Source organism: Botryllus schlosseri, chromosome 16 (assembly GCF_051294905.1).
Source record: "Botryllus schlosseri isolate E-star chromosome 16, Bs_hap1, whole genome shotgun sequence".
NCBI classification, from domain to species: Eukaryota; Metazoa; Chordata; class Ascidiacea; order Stolidobranchia; family Styelidae; genus Botryllus; species Botryllus schlosseri.
In genome coordinates, this window is record NC_137251.1 from 3,556,026 (window position 1) to 3,574,899 (window position 18,874).

The window sequence follows — 18,874 nt, forward strand, 5'->3', positions numbered from 1 at the left end:
GTGAACGCGAACGTGAACCTCATGACGTCACGTGACGTCATATTGCTAGTTCCAACCTTATCTTTCAATGAAGTGATAGCCTATATTAATGTACGCGATACTCGGGCCTCATAATGCCACAATGCTGAAGCACATATTGGCGTTTTAAATCTCGCTAAATGTAGCAACTGACGCAATCAAAGGATATAATACTCCCATGAAATCAATATCTTCCGTCGCTTTGCCAACAATTTCGATGAAGACTTACCAGAGAATACAAGCTTACGCCGTAACGGTCAAGGCCAGACCGAACAATGTATTCGGCATCTGAGTATTGCTACGTTGATATTGAGCAGAGTGTAAACGGGATTCTATACTTGCTACCGATATTACCCGATTAACAAGTTATACAGCAGTAGCCAACATCTCAATAGCACGGATTTGGTATTAATGATGCAGTACAGATATGAAGTCAAGATTGACTCCGTACGCCTGCTACATTTTTAAATCAGAAAACGATATCAATCTCATTGATTGGTTGAATAAGCATCATTCGCTGACATGACTACGTATCTCGTCCGTGATGTTGTGTGATTGCGGGTCAAACTCACAGCAGAGAGTCACTAAACATTCACCAACGGAAAGCTGAATATTTCGAGCAAGCTTTTGTAACGGAGCAAGTAAATTTTTTGAAATTGTCAATGTGCATGTTCGTTTAGTGTTGATTTTTAATGCTGCCAGCGTCATGCATAGAGTGGCCAGCAGTTGAAATGCAATAAATTTGAATCAAAGATGTTATAATGAAGTGAAAATTGTAATATATGAAAAAGGTTCACAGTGCAGAACCTACCAAGGTTCTGTTGTGAACGCGAACCTGTAAATTTCCGAGGTTCACACACAGAACGCGAACGTGAACCTCACGTTCACACCATCCCTAATCGGTAGTAAGTACAGAAACCCGTTTCACACTTTGCTCAATGTCAGCGTAGCAATACTCGGACGCCGAATGCATTGTCTGATCTGGCCTAGACCGTTAAGGCGTAAGTTTATAATCCTTGCAAGTCCTCGTCGAAATTGTTGGCAAAGCGACGGAAGATATTGATTTTATGGGATTATTATATCATTTGATTGCCCCAGTTGATACACTTGTCGACGTTTAAAATGCCAATATGTACTTCAGCATTGTGGCATGATTGGCCCGACCCGAGTCATCGCTAGGTATTGTGTACAATGTACATTAATATAGATAAGCTCTCACTTCACTGAAATGTAGGGATGTAATTAGCAATATGACGTCACGTGACGTCATGAGGTTCACATTCGCGTTCACACAGAACCTTTGACAAAGGTTCGCGTTCACGCGAACCTGAACCTTTCAGAAGTTCACACCATCCCTACCCGTTACCCCAAATTTACCAAGATATCAATTCATTAGGGTTGAGTAGGTGACGAGATAGCGTCGTTGTTCAACTGTGTGGCCTAATTAATCTCGATATTGAATTCATGTGGCGATTACCACACCATACCACGATTACCACAAACGACATTAGGGTTGAGTACATCGTAAATGCCGATAATGCAAGTCTTCTCGCTTCGACGAACTTACGCGTAAGATCCCTGCACTCGCCTACGCTGCGCACACACGTATATAATAACATACAGTCACTAAAATTTGACGTTTAAGCAAGTAGTGGGGAATCTCAGCAGACTGGGGCCGCTGGCCACATTATCATGTAAGACGGAAAACTGTCCTCGGGCCGGATCCGGCCCGCGGGCCGTATGTTGCCTGCCCCTGATCTATAGTTTTATTCAGCCCAAGAAGTCAAGAACGGTTTGGTTTTGTATTATTATGTCATAATACAACCATTGATGGACAACAACAAAACAGTAGTAATAGTATTAAATTGACTGGTTGTTCGCGCACTTTAATTGCTGTTGTTCTTGCAAGACTATTTTAGTGCATGCATTCAACGCATAAGTTGTAAATAGGTTGAGCATAATTCCCATTACTGCAATTTTATTTACCTCTGTTGGTCGGGGAATAAACGAGAGGATTTCCTAAAATCTAAAGGGCTACGAGCGCAAAAAGGGTTAAGAAATAATTGTTTACACATTACACCAGACCTGGGCATTGGCTCACGACAAGCTGCTTGGAATTTAAAACATAAAACCTACTTTTGAATGTTAGTGTGTCGACTAAAACCATGGAGTCTGTATATTAACTTGGCCGGGTATGCGTTTGCTTTGGAATCTGTTTGTCTATTGTTGTTAGTCGTCTTCATGGTCTTATTCTACTACATTGGTCATTGACACTAGGCCGATATTTCTTGTTATGATTCCGTATCTGCCGACTTGTAGCAAGACCCACTTCTAGTTTTTTAAGAGACGGCGTACGCGGACCAGATGGTCGAGGACGAGGCTAGATGTACTTCCAAGACTTAATCAGGAATTTTGAAGTCGACTTTGATCGGATTCGAACTCGCAACCCATTGGTGTTGCAGCTATCTCGCCACGTGCCTAATTAGTTATTTTGAATTTTGAGTACACTTACAACGTAGGCCTGCCTACAGGGCAAAGTAATCACGCCTGTTTATTTACGTGGCGTGATTGAGTGAATTCCGTATGTCGTACGAGTACTCAAAATTCAAAATAAAGCGAATATAGCAAAGTATGCCGTACCATTCACCGTTTCAATGTATTTTAGTTCAATCCCTTTTGTGGCCATTAATACATTATAAATAACACGGTATGTGCTTCATATTGTTACGTATTCGTAAATCAAGTAAATCAGTGCACGTGATTAGCAGTCATCATAATCAACCATAAACGAATAATGTGCAATTGGACATGTCTAAAATATGTGGTGACGGCCGAAGGTGTAAATTTCAAGATTTGGTGCACTAAATATTTGTTTACGGAAGTCGGGGGTAGAGCCGCATTTTTAGTTTGTGGTGAGCAGGTCAAGAAGTATAATTTTAGTAAGCATTATGCAGACAGAGTCTTGCCTGAGGCAGATTATTGACGGCAAATCACGGAATACCTGCTAGCGAAGCTATAGCGAAGCAGCAATGCTTTTTTGCCAATCAAGCTACACGCTGCTGGGGATGTAGCGACCACTGTTCCCTCCGAGCAGGGCGCGTGCGCAATTGCGCAGTGTTGACACGATCTCTGCCCCCAGAAAATCTAAGCTGCGCACGAAAAAAAGTGATGACTTTTTTCAGTCATTGCGCACTGTTGTCGAAGTTACCACGCAGTGAGTTGGTGAGTGCGCGCAGACTGGTGAAAATTACAGTGAACATTGGTAGCAACCAGGACCAGCTTGGTGATATCACAAATACATATGATAAAAAACGTGTGTGGGGATCGGAAATGTTTCATGTGTACGATTATTTCGAATAATGACGCTAAATAGTTTTTTGGTAAATTAACACTCACTTTCATATTAAAACATAAACTCAGCATTAGCAACAATGTAATTCACTGTTTTCAATTTGGAAATAAAAATATTGCGCCGCATAATATAGTTTTAACTTTTGGCTCGACCCGCCAAACTATATTCTGCTTCTCATTCGGCCCGTTGGGAATACTGATTGTCCAACCCCGGTTTAGACTGTAAACTTTAGAGCCTACACCAAGGTTCGACTGCGACCATGAAACCCTGAAATATCAATGTTCGCATATCGACCGCAAACGTTGACACCAGTGTTTCTTAACCTGGTCGCCAGCGCCCCCCAATGGGCGATTTGGATTTTGAAGAGAGCGGAAACGCTCAGGGGCGATATGGAGGGCGCTGAAGAAAAATAGCGTTGCATTACGCATGTGATTATATAGTAGAACAACAGTTCTATATATCCCTGAGTTCTCGTTGCAATTTAACATTCGACAAAATCTGCCAAATCTCGAAATGTTTCGTCGCGGTGAGCGAGAAACATATGCCGACAATGTTTGCATTGTAGCTGCACATAATACACCTACAAGCTATATCCAAGCGATCGCGACTCGCAAATGTATTACGCTTATTCCTGACGCGTTACCGTTCGAATATTAACATTTCGATACATTCGTACCGCTTTGACTTGCACGCTCAAAAGGTGCCATTCAGAGAGCATGTTCATTCTTGTTGTTGTTGTGATTACAGATTGAGTGTAGCTGTACTTGTCTGGCGTTCTCAGTATGGAAATGAGAGTTGCGTAGTTAGTTAACTACTCAGTAGGATACGAGTTCCTTTCCTACAGCATGATGTTTCCATGTATGCAGTTGTTTATTATGATTTATGTAAAATTAATAGCGCTTACGTTTAGATCAGCAATTCCCCGGTAAAATACCCCCGCCACGCCAGTTCTGGTTATTTTCCACAAAATGTTTCGTACTATAGGTAGCCTATTTTATCCTGCAGCGAAAAGCATGTCGAAATCTAAGAGAGAGAGGCACTGTACGACTTTTAAGAGTGAGAGCCCTTTGTACACTAATGAGCTTTTTGCTCAAAATGATGAACTAAATATATTTGTATTTGAGAGCTACAAAATTAAATCTTCCGAATATTTCTTCGTCGCATCATAAAGAATGATGCTGTTTACCGCAACCTCGGATGAACGTTATATCATGTGGGTTGCTTTGTTTGGAATACATTCATGTTAAAGTTAATAACTATGGGTGCAGTACTAAATTCAATGTAAGCAAAGATCCCTACTACTATCTCAGTTGATTTACTTACCATAGAAAGCAATAAAACGAAACGCAATACAATACTATTAGCGTCCCCGCATTGCCAGTCGCAGAGGTAAATTCGGGATGTGAACAGTGCACACCGGCTCGAACCAGATAGTATGATCCCGTACCACGCGGTTGTTATAACAACCTTGATTTGATCCCGAATGTAGCAAATATAATTATTATAGCGTTAATTAGTCGGGTGGTCCTCGGGCTCGAGTCAAGCTATTTCTAATAGTGAATTCCAAACCCGAAAATACCAATGGGACTTCAAAATCTTACCCCTTCTTTTGACTACCGGCATTAAAATATGAGGGGGCGCCAGATCCAGGCAATTTTTGAAAAGGGGCGCAGACTTTCCAATAGACACTGTTTTTTTTAGAAATCGGAAACGAATATCGTCCTTGGAGTACTCTCGCGTCAACGTTGAACCATGAGATGCAGAGAAGCAACCTGTAGTTTGGAATAAAATGCAAGCAAGCGATACATCGATACCTAACTACGAGCAAGTGAACTTAGTGGCGACGGAGCCTGACTATAATGAGTACGACGTGGCTGTCATGCATGAAACGACACGAAGCGATGATATTAGAGACAATGCGAGTCTTACTGAAAGAGTTGGATATGAATTTGTGACTTTCTCTACAAATCAGCGTACATTGAGTACTGATACATCCGAAGATGCCCCGTGTACCTAAACGACGAATTGCCAGGCTTATGCTTCTTTCTCGAATCTCGAGTGTCAATAGTTTATTTGAACGAAAATACTTTGCTTCAATTCTGTATACACTTATTAGCGATACACCATCAATTTGGAGGTATTTTATGATATATTGACTACGATGTGTGGGTTATATATCTTTATTTGGTTGCACCTTTATCTGTGAACTCAGTAGCAATTTCAACTGTCACAATTCCAGGATACTAGGCGAAAGGGCGACGTAGTGTCGCACGTTAAGATTGTTTCCTAGTCCACAACAAACTTTCTTTGCTGACTCTTGTTACTCGTTGATGGAATAGGGCAGCGTGTGTTTGGTACGAGCCTGGCGATTGCCATTGATGGAGCTTGATTTGAAGAACAAGTGTTATATCGTTGATTATTATTCGCGTTTATTCAGACATCTGGTCCAATCCACATCATAATGTATCATTGTGTAATAGTCGTGGACTAAACATCGTGACGATAAGTATTATTGGAAGCTGAGCGCGAAGACGCTTGTATATGACCGAGCATGGAATATTAGATGCAGCATGCTGTAAATACGACATAGAAAGTGAGCATCTCAGAATTCATTCAGATAAAGGCTCAATTCCATAGAATGCTGCCGAATTTTAATCATATCAAAACACTTTCGTGACGGAGTGGATGTGCGAAATACTGCGCAGTAGCTGTAACAGAAACTGTCAAGTCTTTGCTCAGAATTCTTGCAGACCTTACGTAACAGCATGCATGGGCACAAATTCCTTAAAAATCTACTGTAAATATGATGCAAGCACTTTTCAATCAGGCTCTAGCTGAAGTGACGGTCTCCCGATACGCGCACCACAGGCTGGACCTACGTCATTGATTGTTCACTACTTTAATTTTATTATACTTTATTTTGTACGTGTTACCGGAATGACCAAACACGATTCTAATTTACTGGTCTCGCGAATGTAACGCTGCTTCCATGCAGGACCATACGAGTATATCAGAGATGAGCGGATTTGAAATTTCTATGTCCTAATCCAATCCAAATCCGAACCTTCAAATCCAAATCCTAATCCTAATCCATAACTTTTTCATATTCAAGTCCATGTCCAATCCTAATCCGATTCCAACTGGAAATACAGAAAAAAAATACCAATTTATGCAACAGAGGGATTCGAAAATTTTCTTTCACAACCAATGATTCACTTGATTCAAGATAACTTAGTAACCATAAGTACATTAATACCTGATCTGAATAAAGTTTGTCGCCATTCGCCACACGACATTTCAATCTCCCAGAAAATAGGTAAATCCAATCCAAATCCTAATCCGTTCTGAAAAAAATGTCTAATCCAAATCCAATCCAAATCCGACAAAATTTCACAAATCCTGTTTTTTCAAAACCTAATCCTAATCCATGCTCATCTCTGGAGTATATCAGTATTGCGACTGTTTTCTGTTACCTTTAATGACGAGAATTTTCCATTCAAATTTCTGCGGTTAGATTTTGTGAAATCAAATTACGGTCTATAATATAAGCAGTAAACAGGAGAGTTTGCTTGTCTCTTTGTCAACAATGCAATCTCGTTTCAGTGGTATGTGTTCGTATAAACAAGTTTATAAGTGTGCCGTGCGTATTTATACATATTTCTAGCGCGACACTAGCTGAAAAAGTTTGGGAATCACTGATTTAATCACGATTTTTTGCATGTGCATCGCAATGTCACGTTGTATTATCCATCCAATAGAGAATATAGTCTATTGGTATTCAAATTATTTCATTCAACTCCTTTAAATCGCCCAGGAATGTGAAAATCGACTGCATCAACACGCACACATAAAGGTTGTGAGCCCAAACAAAGTGTATCAGTCTATTTTCCATATTTAATTGAAACCGTAATAAATTGAGTAAGTCTGGTCATGGCGACCACTGGACAATTTAAGGCATGGGTGTCAAACATACGGCCCGCAGGCTGCATCAGGCCCGCCTCATGGTTTCATCCCGCCCGCGAAGCAATTCTGAGTAGATTGAAAAATACTGGTATTATCCAGCACATTTCTAACAAATGTTGAGATTTTTAGTATGAACTGCTTTCATTCGAATAATCCCTCAATACAGTAACCGTCGAGTATTTTCATAGGCCACATTATAATCATCCGATAGCGGCGTTGCAGTTTCACAACTCACCAGAACATGCCGGTGACATTGAAGAGAAAGCAAAAATTGCACACTGAATTCAGAGTTTTATCGGAAAAGTTACCAAAAACCAGATATTCGCAGGAGCGAAAACACCAGTGCGACGCCGTTGCAGGTTACATTGAAAATATACCTGTTTAACAAAATATAATCCAAATATACGTGAAGAGAATAGACCTGTAACGCGATTTAATGATAATGAACCAAATTCCAACGTCCACGTTTACGGATAATCGCTAGTAGCCTATTCCTCACAACACAAACGCAGGGCTAACGCCAGATTACGACGAAAACAAAGAAAACATAGAAATACGCCAACTTATATCGCCATTAGAGCAACTGTTTTAGCGGTTTATAATTGTATTAAACCGGTCAATCACCGTATTGTTTACCAACTCCGTTGTTTGTGATTAACGGTGTTGCTAGAAAAAAAAACTATTGATTTTCAATATAATATAATGATGCTTGATGATAAAGTATATATTCAAGTGAAAAACAAGGCCATATGGACTTCGAGGTAACGCTTTGGTATCATTTGACTGGCGCTTCCACGAGCGGCCTGGAGGTGTGCATCCGGCCCGCGACGCAAGTTGCGTTTGATACCACTGGTCTACTCTATAATCCTTATTTATGAGTTTAAATTAAAGTTGAACTATATCGAAGGACATCAGTCACTCTGCGAAGTGCTCAAGTACTGAAAACTGGGATTGGAAAGCCTGGCTTGGAATTCATGGCATTCAACCTATACTCTCAAATGTGCTAATATGCGCGCAATTCAGTGACATTTTGAAACACGGATGCTTGCACGACACGAACGAACTGACCGCAAGATATACATCTGACGAAGGCAAAGTAGTATCTGCGGTCCCCAATCCCAATCCATAGGGATTTTCCCTATTCCGTCTGGCCATCAGCAGAACGATTTTCGTTATTTAGTTGGGTTGTACTATGCTCATATTTAAGTTACGTACATTCCGATTTTACCTTCCGGTCGGTACTTCCAGACTGATCTTGCAAAGCGGCGTCCGCATCTTCTATTTCCAAACAAAAATAAAGAGTGTTCACTGGAAAATTATTTCAAGAATGTACACTATTCGCTGTTCGATTATAGCCATTCGTTGCGATTCTCGCAAGTTGCAGCAGCTTCTAATCGATTAACATTTACAGGGTACGAATCAAAACTACGAATTCAGATAGGCAACATTTGGATATAAGTAAACTAATCATAAAAAGAAGATACGTATTGCAATAAAGTACTGTATCATCTGAAGTCTGATGAAGGACATCCCCCGGCATCTCAGGCTTTCGTGCTGAGTTCATCAAAAGAAATACAGAAGGAGTACGCGCTGCTTGCGGAATTAATAATATTAGGTTAGATATTTGTAGTAACGTGACTGACGGTCTGTCTAATATACGAGACGTGTAGTTCTCAAGCAGCCACGTATTCAGCACCGAAGCACCTGCGATGTCGTCACACCCTAGTGGCACCATAGAGCTACCACTACATCTCCCTTCTCGGGACAAGCACAAAAGCTTATAAGCAGCACAAACATATACAACGCAAGCACAGAATGAAGACAATAAACAATCCGAATTGAGGCAGTTAGCTGTACAAAGGTACGAAGCAATTGGCATGCAAGAGGAGAATGAAGAACACAACATATTTACACACACTACTCCTATAACTACATTAGCACTCCTCGATGTATCTGCGAGCTGCGGTTCTGTTCCGATCCGACCGTCGGACTATCGCCGCCTCATGATGGTAATCGCGATCGACAATAGTAGCGCTCGAACTGCTATCTCCTCCCTGATCGGGAAATTTGAAGAATTCAGCTGCCTCACTGGCAGCAATGTCGACGCCTTCTTGCGGGGCATTCTCCGTCAAGTATCCTCGCACCATTCGGCGATTTCTTCTGAAGGTGCCACTCCCAGTTCTGATAACCAAGGATCTGGGTTGACTGTCAGTGTCAAGTTTTTCCGCAACACGCTGCGATTTGCAGTCCGGAATCCAGACGCGATCTCCCACCTTGAACTCATCTCCAGGTACTACTCTGTGTCTTTTGTTGTATTCACGAGTAACTCTGCGTCGGTAATCTGCTTGGGCTTTCTTCACGGCGGTTCGGTCGACAGACTTGGGCAGAAGATCGTCTGGATGACACGGTACTCTTGTTTTTAGTTTGCGGCCCATGCTCAATTCTGCCGGCGAGTAGCCGATAGCCAATGGCGTGTTGCGGTATGCGAATAGCGCCAGATATTCATCGTCACATTTTCGCAGAAGGTTTTTGATGGTCTGAACGGCACGCTCAGCCTCCGAGTTCCCCTGTGGATATCTAGGTGAGGACATGATATGTTCAATTTTCCAGCTTTTGCAAAATGACGCAAAGTCACGGGTAGAGAACATAGGTGAGATTCTTATAAATTGACTTTCCCTCCATACCAATAAGACTCAGGAGGTGTCCTACCTTGACGCAGTCATCCTTTTGTGATAATTCTGCAGCACAGAGACACGTTTCAAAGTCTTCCTTCCAATCAACCCACGCTTGAGGTGGGTTGTTTCCAGCCAGTGATAATGGCTTCGGGTGCAGTCCTTGCAAGGCAGAATATCCACTAGCCATAATTCTGAGTAGCTAAGTAATTGCTATCAGCTGCTTTTACAACGATGCCACCATGTAGTATCGTGACTGACGGTCTGTCTAATATACGAGACGTGTAGTTCTCAAGCAGCCATGTATTCAATGACGACCAAACACCGAAGCACCTGCGATGTCGTTACACCCTAGTGGCGCCATAGAGCTACCACTACAATATTTGTACCAGAGAGTCTAATGATCAATTGGATATGGACATGTTTTGCGCATAGAAGGAGTTGTGCGAATGAGGTTCTCTTGAAATTACACGCGATTTTTTCATGTGAGATCCCATCCACTAGAAATAATCAATTTTGATCGATCACTCCCCTCTCTGTCAAATCTTAAAACTTGAAATTTCCCGCATACAATTTTGAACGTATACTGATGATAAACGACCCGAATAGTATATTCATATTCAGTAATAATTAACAGTCAAATTCTTCAAAACCTTCCACAATTTCTTGTCGGAAATGACCATATTCTGTCTTTACCAGCCTGGAAAGGCGCCTTTCACCCGCTAAAATAAGATAGGATGAAATTTCAAAAACGTACAAGTTCTTAATTTGACGCATCTTCTGAATGCTTCAGTCGTAGATAAATTATTATTAAGTTCGAGCTATGAATCAATATCATTTATTTTATTGTGAAACAAAGCTGGGATCTGATAATTCCGCCGCAAGAGCGACTCACTCGCCGAAATAATACGTGTATGATGCTTTAAATCTGGTGGAATCCGGCGTGATGTCATGTCTGTAACGGTAATGCACGCGTGTTCCAAGGATATGGCGTCCAGGGAAGTCACAAGTTCGTACCAAGTGCCGTTGAACTATCAAATGTAAGGCATTGAGATTATCAATCGAGAGATCTATTTGCAGATTATTCAAAATTTTGCCCTTTCATATACCTCGCTCCAATCGCGCCGAAGATGCGAAATCGAGGACATAGCTCAGGACGACGAATTGAAACATGGAGATCACATTTGTAGAGTCTGGGTTGGGAATGGGGTCTGTGACTGCAGTCTGTTGTTGTTATTACTTAATTAAATTATATTACCTGTTATGTTGACTGATTGCAGCATATTATCATTCTCCGACAGAAACCACGTGGCATAGACATGGAAGAACTCCTGCTAAGTGCATTCGACATGTCTCATTCGAATTATACCACACAAAATCCATCCGTTTCGATTTCGAATCAGTGATTCGTTTTGCAAATTCCTAATAGCAACAGGATACCTATAAACTAGAGCGGAGCGGATCGTCAATTTCTCTAGTCCGACTCCGATCCTGTTTTTCAATTCTCTGGACCGGCCCCGGTCCGGCTCCGGCTAAAAATGAAAAAGTCCGGCTGGATATCCAATCTGGCTCCGGTCCATGCTCCGCCCTACACGGCACGGTGGTTCCGTGTATTCATAAATATGGCTCGTTTATTTTCGCACGGGCTTGGCTGTTACTTGGGTGTGGTTGGTTGGTTGGTAGTTATTTAGTTACAAAAGTCATGCTTATCAATAAAGATTCTAGCCGGATCAAAAAGTTACTGATCCGGCTCCGGCCAAAATGGAAAAAATCCTGCCGGATATCCAATCCGGTTCCGGTCCATGCCCCGCACTACCATGAACTAGATTCTATTTTCTATTTAGTCAAACGTATCAAAAAACTACGATTGTGATCTCCGTAAAATCATATGCCTTGCAATTTGTCTCCTTGCATACCACAGAGACGATCAGTCGCCCAGCACATCTCGCGAAACTTACATTGTGAAGATTTACGGTGCACGGGACACGACATTTGCGTACATTTCTCATTGAGCCAAATCGGTAAATACACGATATCTCGCGGTATCTATATTGCCATAACAATGAAGTGAATCAAATCTAAAGCAATAGAGAACACTATACGTTACTTTGTGGCGTGCGTGCAGCGGAAATCGTGATCATACTATACCGTCAAGGCTACCTTCCGCTTTATCGATGTAATGAATTGACATTTCATCCGTGTCTCGTCACAAAACAACTATATGCGCTTCTTCAAGGGACGGAATAACTACATGTCGGCATTCAGTAATATAGTGCATGTATTGTTTATCTATACGATTTCGTCTTGAAATCATGTTTCGCACGTTTCAGGCCATGATATGTGCTTGAGATAGATCAAAGTCGATTCGCGCATGATCACAGACCCCTGATAAATGTCGTCGAATACTCCACCTAGGCCTCTATCTTTAACAGGCTTTGAATATTCGTATGAGGTAACAGTGTTCTCCTTGAATGTACTATTTGTCCCCGACTGCTATCACGGATTAACAAGATCTGGAACATGGAAATTGGTAATAGGCTACACGGGGAACGGGTCACTAGCCAACGCGTCAATATTTCAGAACTCCCTTGAACATTACTATATCGGTGCAATCGATTATGATTACTGTTGATTCACGCGAGTACGATTACGATTACAGCTAAATTTTGTGGACAACGTTCCATATGAGTTTATCTTTTCAGTATAACCAAACAACAGTTTGACTGAAAGCGCTATTTTCGACATGTTACGATTCAAAACAGTTCCGGTCCAAGCTGATGGGTGGTGCTTGCCATTCCCTATAATTTTTGTTAACCTAATTTACTAGCGGCACCCCCTGCGCAGTCTATTTGGCTAATTGGTGTATGCCATGGTCAAAAATCTGAAAACTGAAAAGTTAAGAGATCATCCCTTACCAAAGTAGCAGTGATGAGCGGATAGTGCTTTTCGAGACTCCGAATCCCTCCGACAACTTTAGTGTCTTAAAAAACTCCCTCCGACTCCGAAGAGCTCAATCCCAGACTCCGAGATACTCCGATGAATCTCGTCAAGTATCCGAAACAGTGGCAAGCATGGTACATGGTACAAGTGATAATATGGTTGGCCTCATAGTATTGTTTACTCTCCAGTCCCCAATTGCAGTGCAGATGGCTGATTTTTATGCACTTGGCAATAATTTTTGCATGTTACCCGTCATATTACAACTTTACAAGGTGTCAACTGTCTGTGTTTTGATTTGTAATCATAATCAATAGTGTATTCTGGTCAGAGCTATCCAAAGATATCGGAGACAAAAGTTACAATACTCCGAAATTCTCCGAAAAAATATCTGTAGTAAACTCCGACTCCGCTCCGACTGTCACAAAATCGACAAAACTCCGCTCCGAATCCAATCCGACTCCACTCCGATGCTCATCACTGCAAAGTAGTCGATTATTTGCAAATCAATCGATTGCGATTACGATACACAATGTATTTTTCAGGTGTAATGGAAGGATTACGATTACTTGCTGCATTCGTCATGATCGATTACGATTACAAATCGTGATTAACCCATGTCTTACTCCCAACCTGGGTATAAGGTATCTTGGATGGTCCGTGGACAAATGCGCATGCGACACAAAAGCTAGCGACACTTGGGAATGCGGCACTTATGCATGGCGACTTTTGGTAATGACGACACGTGAGCATAGAGACACAGTAGCATGGGTGACATCAGCATGGGGACACATATGCGTGGGTACACATGGTCATGCGACACTTACACACGGCGAATTTTAATCATGATGACGGCTGAGCATAGGGACGCATGCGCTGCGTAGTTGGGTACGCATGAGCATGGTGAGTTGGTGACACATGAGCACGGGATCAAATAAGCATGGTGACAGATGAGCATTTGGGACTCATTGGCATGGCGACAATTCAGTATAGTTACACGTGAGCATGCGACACATTAGCATGTGACACTTGGGCACATCTGCCTGTGGTCAAATGAGCATGGGGACATATCAGCATGGTGACATGTGAGCAATTGAGCATGCGACACATTAGCATGCGACGCTTGAGCACATCTGCGCGGGGTGGGGACACATCGGCATGATATTGATGATTGCATGTATTACAATTAATTTTTCACCCTCTCTCAGCCCACGTGATCAGATTTACCGGTAGAGCTGAGGGAGGTGGTAAGTTCAAATAGCAGGCACAGGACTATTCCGCGCCGGCTAGCTAGGCGCATAATATGGACCATATATATATTGATGCTTTCAGCCAACATACGGCGGTAATTTTGGCCAAGGTTATATTTGGTAACGCACTTCGCAAGGTTGCATGTTGGCCGAAACTTCATAAGTCTTGGTGTGTCGTGGAGCGGTAATGGTGGGCACCGAAATGTATACTTTTTTTAATGAATGATGCGTATTTTTTTCTTGGGGCGCGAAGCATTTAATTTAATTTTATTAAATCGCAGGAAGCGCGAAGAAAATTTTGAAGTTGTATCAATTTCCCACAATATACTCTATGACAGTGGTTCTCCTTGGGGGGGGGGGCGTGAAAGCATCTGAAATGGGTGCGAAGAAGCGGTCAAGTGAAAAAAATTCGCGCTCTGCCCGATTTACCTCCAATTCACGCGTGTTTCTCCATATATAGACCGAATTTCATATTTTTGAATTCTCTCATCAACAGTCATAACCTTCCATGCCATCAAACAATCTGTTGGGGTCGCTAGCATCCCGGTTGGATTTTGTGATACGACGATAAGGGGGGCGCGAAATTTTTCACTATCATAAACGGGGGGGGGGGGTCTTAAAAAAGGTTGAGAACCACTGCTCTATAATATATGTTGATTTGAAAAATAATTTTGGGCCCCCTTTGATCTCGCCCCACCCAGTTGAGGAGTTTGGGATGCGGCAGTTACGGCCTGGGTAAGATAAAGTTTCAGACACAAGCATAAATATGGACCAAATCGTAAGCCGTAACAAATTAGCTTGTGATTAGCCAATCTCTCGGTGCTGTGTGCACTGTGCAGCTTCATTTTGCCACCCCTTCCAGCCTGCCGCCCCTGGTGCAGAGCCAGAACCGCTAAGTGGCTGTTACACCGCAGGGGCTACTCAAACTAACACTGTAAAGATGTATAGCTATTGATTTGATGGGATCGAAGAGCGAGGATTTTAAATACAATAAGGTTGTTAGCAGTGTTGGAGTGACTCGAGTCAACTTTTTTGTATGACTTGACTTGACTCGAGTCACTTTGCAAGAATGACTTGATTTGACTTGACTCGGCGCTTCAAAAATGTGGATTGACTCGTGACTCGGAGCAAAGTCTACGAGTCAATTTCAAGTCATCAAGTAAACGGTGCCGATAAAATCACTGTATGTTGTGTATGTTCGGATTGTTCACGATACGCCAGTGTCACTTGTGAGAGCAACCAGTCATTCACTGGTTGTACGTTTCACTGATCCTCCATTGCTACATCACACATAACCTGACTGCAAACGAAATGATCACAGCTTACGTTATCGTAGGAGTAGTAGTAGATTAATCTAATAACAACGCATCGCTGTCTGTTAGAAGGCTCTGTGCTCGCCTTTACCAACCCTCTTCTATGATTTAAATCGAACGAATATAGTTTATGCATTTATATTCTCGCGGATGCGTAGATGGTTAGTGTATTGTACGATATCAATTTCTTTCAAGTTCTCGAGGCTTCGTATTCGATCCTTTATTTTGGCTGATAATAACAGAATGTAGCGTAACTATTATATACTCCATGTAACATACATATAAATTATAAGGGTTTAGCATTGGCGTTTCCGCTTCTGTGAATAACTAGTTTTTGGTCAATTTTTCCAACGCTTAACTCAATATATGCACTTTTTCGCCTTCTCGGAATTGGGTGTCAATGTTAGCCACGTGCTTCTGACGATGACTAGAAATCACCACTCCGCTGTCGGGTGGGTATAATGTGGTCTAAGGCAGGGCTCTTCAACTGGGTGTCTCGTACACCCCAGGGTGTACCAGAATTTTAAAAGGGTGTAGCCAAGGGGTCTCAGGGGGGCGCGAGTTTGAGATCAATTCTGTTAGATGGTGGTCCGGTCATCCCGAGCCCTGATTAATATTTAGCATTTCCAATGTTGCTGCCTTTCTCATTCTTATTCCAACAGGCCAGATGCGGTCAACCTGCAGACGCACGATAGCATGTAACTTCAGCCGTAAAACAGTAATTATGCGGCCTCCTACACATAAGTATATTAGCGTGTGTTGGCGGCCGTCTATATCCAATTAGAATTAACGAATTGGTTCCCAAATCTTTGTGAGATTTTAATTAAACTTGAAAATTTTATTTAGTCTTGCGACGATGACTTGGGTTTTTCGTTTTTATCATCATCATTGGTTTATTAGCAATTTTATCAGTTCAATACACCACAAAAATGCGATACAATGAAAGAAAGGAAGATGTCGAAGCGACTAGGTTGTCTATGGAATCTGACACCCACCATCTGAGCTCCACCGTACAAATGCGAACCGGATTAATAAAAACCGAAAGTTGCATCTCATTAATTTTGTGCCCAAATTTTTTGAAGACACCCCCTCTATCAGCTCTACCGGTTAATCTAATCACGTGGGCTGATAATGGATAAATATTTGACAGTGATATATGACACAACCAATATTTTCGACGAAATTAGTTTTCTAGCTCCAGAAAATATTTTCGTGCAGTGCGTGACTAGAAAAGGAATCCAGATAACTTTTCCTAATGCTACTTGCGATTTTGGAGCATTTATAGTAACCCTGCCGGGATGTTCTGCTTCTGCAATTAGAAAATTTTATACACATGGTATACCTCAAAAGTCGGTGATGTCACAGAACACCACAAGGGCTCTCCGCAGTGCGAACTTCCCAATAGCCAATCTAAAGTAAGTAGTAGCCTATATGACGTACAGATGGGCTATGACACTCTCCGCCGGAATGCGGCGTTATGCTTCATATGTAACCGAAAGACGGCTGTGAATAGCAAAAAGGTTGAACACTCTTGGATTACGCCTATACTATAAGGAATCAGTGTGTTATGTGGTCAGGGGTGTACGAGTTGCGAGCAAACGCTAAAAGGGTGTACCACGACGAAAAAAGTTGAAGAGCCCTGGTCTAAGACCTATGAACAATGAACATACTCGACATCTATCTTGAAGGAATATTTATTAGAAGTATTTCTTACTACAAATTCGAGAAATGTGCTTGATAAAATACACGCATTTTTCAATCCACATACTCAGAATATAGCTTCGCGGGCCGGATTAAATCAATTGGCGGGCCGTATGTTTGACACCCCTGATTTAGCTATACATGCAGTTACTGACGTAGGCTATTTTATTAGCAGTTCTACGTGTGTGTGAGCGATACAATGCATTTTTTTATGTATATATACCTTTATATTCAATATTTGATTCAAGATAAATGGCCAATTAATCTCAGTTTGACACAACTAGCAACATGTAATGACATTGAATGATCACTCATACTTAAAACGAGTGACTGGACTTGACTCGAGTCACCTTCGAAAATCGATTGACTTGACTTGACTCGAGATGACTCGTGACTGAAAGGTAGTGACTCGATCCCAACACTGGTTGTTTGTATGACGAATTGAATCAACCACTGTTGCGTATATTTTACGCCCATGATCCAGATCTATAGAAGCCGGACGCTCTACCAATACCCCTTCTTATTGGTAGCACATACAGTTTTAAGCTATAATTAAGGTGTAACTCGAGTAGGCCTACGGCTACCCAAACTCCCACTGTTAAGATGTATTGCAAGTGATTTGTGGTAACGGATAGCGAAGATTTTAAAGGCAGGAAGGGTGTTATTCAGACGAATTGGATCACCAGTCTTGAGTGTATTAGAACAGACCGTACAATTGGTCTCTCGTATATTGCTATCAATTATTATCCTCTCTCTGCTCACGTAATCAGATTTACCGGTAGAGCTGAGTGAGGTGTCTTGGAAAATGTAGGGACCGTAAATAATAATTAAACAGCTTCGTGTGGACCCGTTGGTATTAATGAATTAGTTACACGATGTTATTTCGTGACCGCCTGCCTGGTATGTCAAAAGATATTGAAATCGCCCAAACGTACTAAACTAAAAGACGCACAAGATTTCAAATTGGTATTTCTTCACTGGCATATAATTTTTCCTTGCGGGATGGCATTTGTCTTGTGGGATTCAGATTGTCAGGACCGGAACATTCAGCACCAGCCATTTAGCGCCTATGGACAATTAAACATATATGTATGTTGTATGTTGTCTATATATCAAAGTTATTGGTCAGCATAGAGCCAGTCCTTTTCGGCCAAGGTTTTCTCGCTCTCGATCCTTCTGGCACACCTCTCGGAGTCGCATGTTACATGGCCTAAAACTTCATATGTCGTGGCGCGGTAATGGCCGAAAAGCCTATTTCTATAAATCATGCGTATTTTTCTTGTGGAGGGTACCTAATAATCAAGATATTTAGCAACATTAAATCACGCACAGCGCGAAAAATTTCGGAAAAGGTTGCATAAGTTTCCCAAAAAATTACTCTATATAATTAATGTCAATTCACGAAATAATTCAAGAAATAATCATGGGTCTAACTAATCAGTGAAATGGATATTTGGCAAATGCACATACCCGCAGGTATAATCAACTATATTGTCTCACTCTTGAACATGCACGAATCGATTTTGACCTATCTCAAGCGCATATCGTGGCCTGGAACGTGAGAAACATGATTCCAATACCAATTCGTATATTGTTGTTTTTGTTGTTTATTAAACTAAACGATCTGGTGCTTATCGCCTGGCGGCCTTTTGCACCACCAATTCGTAC

General features: G+C 41.7%; 1 protein-coding gene and 1 long non-coding RNA gene across 3 annotated transcripts in view; one reads left to right on the top strand and one right to left on the bottom strand.

Annotated features, from left to right (window-relative positions):
• Positions 1–1,845, bottom strand: part of LOC145458607 (S-adenosylmethionine synthase-like) — a 178,678-nt gene extending 176,833 nt beyond the window's left edge. For both annotated transcript variants that reach the window (XM_080337025.1, XM_080337026.1), the window contains exon 1: positions 1,835–1,845. The gene's annotated coding sequence lies outside the window, so the exon portion shown is untranslated. The remainder of the gene's footprint in view (positions 1–1,834) is intronic.
• LOC145458615 (uncharacterized) overlaps positions 1–18,874 on the top strand; it is a 361,279-nt gene that overhangs the window by 119,521 nt on the left and 222,884 nt on the right. The gene's annotated exons all lie outside the window — the stretch shown is intronic.